At 53.6% G+C, this 7,929-nt stretch overlaps 1 long non-coding RNA gene across 1 annotated transcript; it reads right to left on the bottom strand.

Moving 5' to 3' along the window:
• Positions 1-2,943: 2,943 nt before the first annotated feature.
• LOC311195785 lies at positions 2,944-3,668 on the bottom strand. The gene is made up of 3 exons (XR_014617530.1): positions 3,516-3,668; positions 3,383-3,440; positions 2,944-2,958 (listed from the first exon to the last, which is right to left on the bottom strand). It is a non-coding gene; the product is annotated as an uncharacterized lncRNA (long non-coding RNA).
• Between the last annotated feature and the right edge of the window lie 4,261 nt (positions 3,669-7,929).

Below are 7,929 nucleotides of genomic sequence, written 5' to 3' on the forward strand. Positions count from 1 at the left end.
TTGGAGGTCTTGTCCAGCCCTAATGATTCTCTACACAGCTGGGATCAGAGACTGGTAGGCCCATGGTCACGCTGCCCACCAGCATGCTGCAGGCACAGGTTGAGAGGGACCGTGTGCAGTTCACACACAGACTCACAGAAGGATGGGTTGGACCTAGAAGGATGGGGTTGGGCCTAGAAGACCTCTCAAGCTCTTCTAAGCCCAACCCCATCAGCTCACCAAGGGGACGTGGCCAGTCCTGCCCCTGGGGAGGAGCAGCCCCAGGACATGTAGGGATACAGTTCTGCAGAGCCTGGGGGTCCTGGTGGGCACCACCTTGAGCACGAGCCAGCAGCGAGTCCTTGCAGCAGAGGTTCCCAGCCATGTCCTGGGCTGCTTTATGTGGAACATCACGGTGGCTTGAGGTAGATCACCCTTTTCTTTTGTCACAAAGCTGATGTGGGAACTGAAGCATCGCTCAGCTGAGGAGAAACTGGGAGCAGTGGGGCTGTTCAGCCTGGAGGAGAGGAGGCTTTGGGGGGGCCATCCAGGGGGATGACTATCTAAAGAGTGGTGTAACAAAGGGGGAGCCAGACTTCTCAGTGGCAAACCACTGAAGGGTACATGTTTGAAAGGAAAATCAGTCTGAAAACAAGAAACCGCCGTTTCATTCTGAGTGTGACTGAGCACTGGCCTGCAGAGGCTGTGGGGTCTCCATCCTTCTCAGCATTCAAAAGCCATCTGGCAACAGTCATAAGTGACCATGCGCCCTCAGCACGTCTAGTCCAACCTGCTATATTACATCAGAAGCTATTTTCTTTTAAGCTTAATGATTTTACAGAAAAGCCAGAGCCTGCTTTGCCAAGGGCAAGCACACACAGCGCTAATAAATACTTGGTAATCACTGCTACTAAGGCAACAGGAGAGTGGGACATAAGGCTCTGGTAATCATTCCGCTCTCCTTTCCATTATTGACTAAATATTCTCGTTACAATAGAAACCATCTGTTGGTTTTTGCTTACTTACCTGCTGCAGAGCTGTGGGGCACAGTTACATTTGCAGGAGCACAGGGTGGGAAACAACCCAAAAAGAGACTTTAAAACCTCAGAAAAGCAGGTGAGTCCTTCATTCCCAGCTCTAATACCGCTGGTACCACAGAGCAGGATGCACTTGGGAACCAGCAAGAAGCTGAGCTGGCATCCTGACAGGATGAGGCTGTTTTGCCCAAGGCACTTGCCAGGCACCCCCCCCCCCCCCCTCACCCCCCCCCCCCCCCCCCCCGAGCTAATTTGCCTCTGGCTACTCCCCACTGCCTGACTCACTGTATCCCAACAGCTAAAACCAGCCACAAAACACTGCATAGCCAGGAGAGTAAAAGTACAGGGTGCTCAGAGTGTAACCCCTGCTCCTGCTGGTAATGTCTGTTTTCCTTATGTCTCCACCTCACTGAGCTCCTGATAGTGAGTTGTTTGGAGAAGCATCCAGAGAAAGGTTCCTGCTGAAGGTAATGGGATTTTTTCCCCCATTTTCTTGGTGTAAGAGGCCCCACAGCTGTTGTTTCTCTGTTTGAGAAGGGAAGAAAGGGAGGAAGGCTGAGCTGCGGATGTGACGCTGCCTTGTTCAGGCAGGAAAAAACAAGGAGGAACACTAAAAAGAAAAAAAAAAGAAAAAAAAAGAAAAAAAAAGAAAAAAAAAAGAAAAAAAAAAAAAGGGGGGGAAAAAGAAAACAAGGTAAAGTTAATAAGGATCCATATACCTGCTGGCCATAAGGAGCAAGAGCTCAGTGCCCCAAAGCACAGGCAGGACTGCCTCCATGCAGGCAGGACCCAAAGCCTGCACTCCCCATCATCACCCCATAAGCGCCCCACATCCAAGCCCCTCCTTGCAGACAGGAAAAGTCATCAGTATGGTGGAAGAGATGATAACAACAGACCTGCCACCGCTCGAACTGCTTGTCAGGGGTCAAGGCTTGTGGGAAATGGATTTGACATTAAAAGCAAAGAGGGGAAACCCAGTCTCAGGTCCCATGGGGGTTGGGGGGAGAGCGGTCCCCTAGAGATGCTGTCCCATAGCAAAGGGGTCAGCCAGCAGGTAGACTGGGGGGCTCAGGGGGAGAAAGGCACCCCACCCCCCCCCCAAAAAAAAAGGAAAAAAATAAGAAAAAGAAAAATAAACAACTAAATTATCTGGGAAGAGAGAAGTTCAGGCATGGCAGCGGTTAAGGGTGGGGTGGCTCATTTGGTTATGTGTTTATCACTTTTAATGTGCTAAAGGCCTCATTATGGGAACCTACTAAAGAGAGACTCCACTCCCACTTTCTAAAGGTGTTTCTGTACCTCATTGCCTCATTTTAAAGAGGAAGGAACTCTGTCTTTAGGCTGAGAGAGTAGAGGTGGTTCCGCCTGGAGAAGAGAAGGCTCCCGAGGGGATCTTACAGCGGCCACCCAGTCCCTGACAGGTGCCTGTAGGAAGAACTGTTCCTGAGGGCAGGGAGCGATAGGATGAGGGGTGATGGTTTAAACTAGAAAAGGGGAGATTTAGGTTGGGTATTAGGAAAATACCCAACCTAAATATGTTGTTCATTATGAGGGTGGTGAGACACTGGCACAGGTTGCCCAGGGAGGTGGTGGAGGCCCCATCCCTGTAGACGTTCAAGGTCAGAGCTCTGAGCGACCTGCTCTAGTGCAGGTGTCTCTGCTCACTGCAGGGTGTGACTAGATGGCCTCTGAAGGTCCCCTCCAGCCTCTCACATTCTATGAAAATGACCGTTGGGTCTCATGATGCTGGCTGAAAAAGGAAAAAGCAAACACGACAGAAATGAGTGAATTGCCGTTTATTACTCATTGTGATAATGCAGAGGGTTAACTCTCCCACAAACCAGGAGGTTGGGATGACTCAGCCAAGTGAGAAACATCTGGATCAACTTTTTAACTGGTGGAAACAGCATCCTTGCTGCCGGGCTGGGACATTTCAAAGGACCTGGAAGGAAGAGGAGGAGGGTCGTGCTGAGCATCCCCAGAGCCAGGGGCTTTGCTGTGCCCACCCAGACTTGCCCCTGTGCCAAGCAGAGGTGAGGGCTGTGGGGGACCCTCTCCTCAGCCACCCTTGTATGGCCCAAAGGCACTTTGACACCCTACAGATAACTGTGAGGCTCATTCCTCTCTATCTCAGGATGGTTTTGGCTGGGGCAAAGAGAAGCTGAGGTTGCAATAACCCAGGGTCTTTCCCAGGGACCTCCACCAGCACTGCCCACCCTGAAGCCAGGGAGAAACCAGGGGCTGGGAGGGCTGAAATGCTTCTTTCTTGGGGATCTGGGACTTAAAACAAGGACACTTTCTGCATCCTGCTCTTTCCCCTTCAAGGCAGCGTGAATTTAGGCAGGAAAAGGCAACAGAGGACCTACCTTGCCCTGTCCACCCAGTCAGAGTCACAGTCCTTCTGCCATCCCTGAGTCGTGTGATCTGGGAAAGGACAAGGCGTCAGGAGAAGGAGCACGAAGGGCACCGACCGCACGGCGAGGGGGGTCAGGGACTTACAGCAGAGGAAGATGGCGAGGAGCGGAAGGGCCGACACCGCCGCCGTGCTGACCGTGAGGGCCGTCATGTCCACGAAGTCCGTGCAGCCTTCTTCTGTGGCCAAAGAAATCAGGTGTCAGCACAAAAAGCCACATGAAGCAGGAGGAGAGTGAGGAGACGGGCCAATTGCCACCACAAAACATGCACACGTGCAAAAAGTATTAATAAACCCAAGGGGGGGGGGGATTGAAAACTGGGTTTGCTTTTCCAAGGATTTAACTTCCCTGCAAAGCCCCATTAGTTGGGTTGGTTTTGGAGTGGGTGTAACTCTGAACGGCCCAGTTGCAGGGCCATCAGGGTTATGTACTGGGGACAAGTTGTAGCCTCTGCTTGACAAACCCTTGGGGCGGTCCCTGGAGCATCCTGTCTCACCGTGACGTTGGTGGATGTTCTTAAGGAGAAAGCTGGTCTTCAGCACCACCAAGACCACTCCTCCAGGAGCAGCGTAGCCCATCGTGCGCTGTGCTGGCAGAGGGAAAGATGGCAAAGTGATTGGTGTTAATGTTCAACGGGGGGCTGCCCTCACTCCTGACCTGGTGGGGAGGCCACCAGCCGGAGTTAGTGCAGACACAGAAGTAAAGTTCTTGTTAAAAAAGGTAAGGATGAGATTTCAGGCAAAACACCCCCTCCCCAGGCCAGTGTTTTCTCCCTCCCTGCCATCCTTGGTGCAACAACTCACCCGTTTTACTCTTGAGTTGGATGAGCTTCGTAGGCTGGAAGGTGACGGTGATGGAGACCAGGAAGGTTACCACGGTGAGGTAGGTGAGGGCGACCTCTGGCAATATGATGGCGATGGAAGGGCCTGGAAGAAAGCACGCCGAGGCAGAGTGCCCGCTCTGGCACCTGCCTACGTGACTGTGCACCCCTTCCCGCCCCCTCCCACTCCCAGCCTTTGCAGCCTCCCCATCCCTTGATCATTTCAACCTCCTCTCTGCAATTAACTCTAGGAAAGGGCTCTGGGTAAAGGAGAGTGACAAGGTTAATTGTACAGACAGATGTGTAACCCATTTGATCATCCAGCTGCCCACGACTAGCTGAGGTCACACATGGGGAAGCCACAGGCCACTTCTGCCCGTCTTTGGGCCGGAAGAATCCCAGACATATTTACAGACTGAGAGAAGAGCTCCTGGAGAGCAGCCCTGCTGAGAAGGACCTGGAGATTCTGGTACATGTGAAATTGAACATGAGCCAGCAGTGGCTTTGGCAGCTCGGAAGGCCGATGGGATCCTGGGCTCCATCAGCAGAGGGGTGGCAGCAGGGACAGGGAGGGGATTTTCCCTCTCTGCTCTGCCCTCTGGAGGCCCCAGCTGGAGTCCTGTGTCCAGAGCTGGGGCCCAACACAAGAAAGATGTAAAATTATTGGAGCGAATTCAGAGGAGCCATGGAGATGATCAGAGGGCTGGAGCAGCTCCCCTATGAAGAGAGGCTGGGGAAGCTGGGCTTTTTCAGCCTGGAGAAGAGAAGGCTGTGGGGGGACCTCATTGCAGCCTTCCAGTCCCTGAAGGGAGCAGAGAAACAGGAGGGGAATCAGCTTGTTCAAAGGGCAGATAATGGCAGCACAAGGTGGATGGAGTGAAGCTGAAGGAGGGAAGGGTTAGATGAGATATTAGGGGGAAATTCTTTGCAGAGAGAGAGGTGAGGTGCTGGAAGGGGCTGCCCAGGGAGGGGGTGGATGCTTCGTCCCTCGAGGTGTTCAAGGCCAGGTTGGATGAGCCCCTGGGCAACCTTGTGTAGATGCTACAATCCTCCACTTATTCTGCTGCATAACCCCCCCCTCACCAGTGCACTGCCTTCCTCCCTGCCTCCCTGTGAGACTCCATCTCCTATTGGGTCTGCCCCCTGATTCCTTTGCACAGCTTTTCTGTGCTACACCCTGCACACAGGAAAGGAGTGGGGTCTGCACAGCATCACCCCCCCCCCCCTCCCCCTGGCCCCACCACAAAACCACCCTGCAGACACCTCTTACCTTCCTCCCGCATCCAGAGGATCCCGGCGGTGCCTGCCAGGATGGAGGCGATGCACACCAGCCCACAGGTGTAGGCGCTGAGCCACCTCCACAGCTCCCCCCCTAAACACTCAGAGCAGCGTGAAGTGAGTACCAGCACCCTTCGTGAATCCCTGTGCTGCCCCACACCCCTTCCCAGCCTGGGATGCAGCCCATCCCCACCTGGGATGCTCTAGGGTATCCCCAGCCAGGGCCTGGAGGGTTGGATCTGATCTTTAGTGTGACAGCTGGAGTGGGCTCTGTGCTCCCCCCATACTGTGTACTGAACACACCCTCTTAAACATGTGAGTCTTTAATAAAAAAACCCCCAAACTCTCCCCAGAAACACCTTTTTCTAGAAAAATGTCAGTCAGCCACCCGGACCCTCTATGACAAAGATGCCCGGGACGTGCCAGGACCTAACCTGGCTCAGAAACTCAGTAAAACCTGTTTATGCCATGAAATAAAAGAAAACTGCCAAGGAACGTTTCTCTCCCCTGACAAAGACCAGCCAGATGACGTGAAGATGATGTGTGTGACAGCCTGAAAGGGAATTCGCTGATTACCAGCTCTTCCCACAGGGACCCTTCTTCCTCCCGCCCACCAGACAAGGGAAATGAGAGTTCAGCTGCCCCCCAGCTGCAGACTCACTTATTCGTAGTTTCTCAGACTGGCAGACAGGAATAATTAATCCCAAGCCAGAGACAGCAGCAAATACCACAGCGACGACTGCAATCCTCAGCACGTCCTGCAAGGGAGAGGAGAGACCTGGAAACCCCCCGCCCCCAGGAGCCAGGAGTCAGGCCACTGCCAGGACCAGCATGGATGGCTTGGGGAGGCCATGGGGCTCCTCATTGCCAGGACAGATGCAGTTCATTTTCTGGGTGGTGGCCAAATCAGCGCTCTCTACTGCAGTCAGTGCTCCATGAGACGTCTGACCTGGGATGTGTGCTGTCTGCAGGGTCTCTGGCCACCACCCCCTCCCTGCCCATGTCCTGCTCACCATCGCCTCGGCCAAGGGCCGACACCTGGGACCTTCTGCAGGAGGGATCAACTAATCTTCTGCTGCCCACCCTGCCAAGGACTGTGCCTTAGTGGGATTGGAGACTGGGAGCTGCTGCTGATCATCCTACGATGGGGAGCTCCTGCCAACAGTGCGTGGCCATGACCTCAGGAGAGGGCAGCTGGACCTTGGGGATGGAGGCAGAGGGATGGGATGAAACCACCCAGGGACCCCTAGGGAAGGGTGGAGAGCAAGAAGAGAGGTGGGAGGTGAAACCCCAGCAGCGATCACCTGAAATAGTGACGTTCAGGGAGGTTTCCTGCCAGCTTATCCCATTGCTGGCGTTGCAGGAGTAGGAGCCGCAGTCTGACTTCTTTGCTGACCTCAGGTACAAAACGCTGAGGCTGCTGGAGAGCTGGAAACTTCTGTCTGGGGGAAGGGGCTGCCCATCTTTCTTCCAGGTGATGGCATCCACCCTACCCTCCGTCACCTCACAGAGCACCTCACCGGTGACCTGGGCCATGAGGACACTGCTCCAGAGCTGAGGGGGAGAGACGGGCTCTGGAGAGGGGACAGAAACACCAACACCACTCTTCAGCCAGGGGACAGGAGATGGGACAGGGGGAAATGGCCTCAAGCTGTGCCAGGGCAGGTTTAGATTAGATATTAGAAAAAAAAATTCCTGAAAGTGTTGTCAGGGCTGGAACAGGCTGCCCTGGGAGGGGGTTGAGTCACCTTCCCTGGATGTGTTTAAAAAAAGGGTAGGTGAGGTGCTCGGGGATCTGGTTTAGCACAGGACTGGAATGGTTGGACTTGATCTTAAAGATCTTTTCCAACCTTGTGATTCTGTGATTCTGTGACATGACCTGGGGCACCTATCTGGGGATCAGGGCTGCATCCCCTGCGGCATCCTTAGGTCTGCCACGGTGCAATCCAGGTGCCCTTCCCTTGGGAAGTCCTGTGCTGCACAGAGCTGCTGTGCCTTCCGGGTTTGGGTATTGTTTTTACTGCAGCTGAGCCTTGGCTGTTACTGTGTTTGGGGAATTGCATCTTAAATCATTTCAGGAAATGAGGAAGGGCAGGGAAAAAAAGAGGAAAAGGATCCAGGTCCCATTTAGATTTATGAGTGGTGGAAAGGAGAAGTGGTGAAGGGTTGTGGTAGCATTAGGGCAGCAATGTTATTATACCAGAGCAGGGATAATGCCAGAGCAAATTAAGGGAACTGCTGAGTGTGATATTGGGGAGGAACTTGTGTGTTGCTCTTGTCTCTGCGACAGCAGCTGGCGCCTGCAAATTGCAAACTGTCTGTCAGTCAGTGTGATGTGAGGGCAAGACTTTTACCATGGCTGGGCTTAGTCCCACCAGCTTGGGCTGCTCTTGTAGGAGTG

Source organism: Gallinula chloropus (assembly GCF_964237585.1).
Source record: "Gallinula chloropus genome assembly, chromosome: 11".
NCBI classification, from domain to species: Eukaryota; Metazoa; Chordata; class Aves; order Gruiformes; family Rallidae; genus Gallinula; species Gallinula chloropus.